General features: G+C 34.5%; 1 protein-coding gene across 1 annotated transcript in view; it reads left to right on the plus strand.

Moving 5' to 3' along the window:
* The window catches only part of IRX2 (iroquois homeobox 2), a 55,740-nt gene that overhangs the window by 50,941 nt on the left and 4,208 nt on the right, over positions 1-591 (plus strand). The window lies entirely within an intron of this gene.

The raw sequence follows: 591 nt of genomic DNA on the forward strand, positions 1-591 counted from the left end.
CTCCACATTAATACATTACTTAAATCAGATCCCTTGTTCTAATCATTTCTCTAGAAATTCTGCTGAAACGTAGCTCTGCATTCTTTTCTGTTGTGCTAAATATATTTGACGCCGCTTAGTGTGTATTATGTAGTTACCGTGTCATTCATCACTTAGCTTGATGATGGATCACTCCTATTTTAATCACACTGCTGCTTAGCACGACGCGATAATATTATATTAAGACCTCATTAATATTTATCTTATTTTATACTATATTGCGTTTTATTATAATACATCCCAGAAATAAGTACCTGGCACACGGACAGTTTTTTTTATTTTGCGGTTCCCCTGAATCTTGTGTCATTTATTTGTTGCTTTGTTTACTGTGTTGTGCTGTCTGAATAAATGCAGGTTTCCTTTTCAAAGGCTGCTGATACTTTAATACGCTTATTGTGTTAGTGGAAAACCTCCCTGCGAGCAAAGAGCAGGATGTCTTGTATTTTATTTGTGTGTCACATTGCAGCGGGTGTAAAAAAAAAAAAGGAATAGTTTTTTTTAATTCATTAAAGTGATCACAGCAGAAAATAGTTATCCTGGGTGTGTAATACT

Source organism: Nanorana parkeri, unplaced genomic scaffold (assembly GCF_000935625.1).
Source record: "Nanorana parkeri isolate BGI_ZX_2015 unplaced genomic scaffold, ASM93562v1 scaffold1483, whole genome shotgun sequence".
Lineage (NCBI taxonomy): Eukaryota > Metazoa > Chordata > Amphibia > Anura > Dicroglossidae > Nanorana > Nanorana parkeri.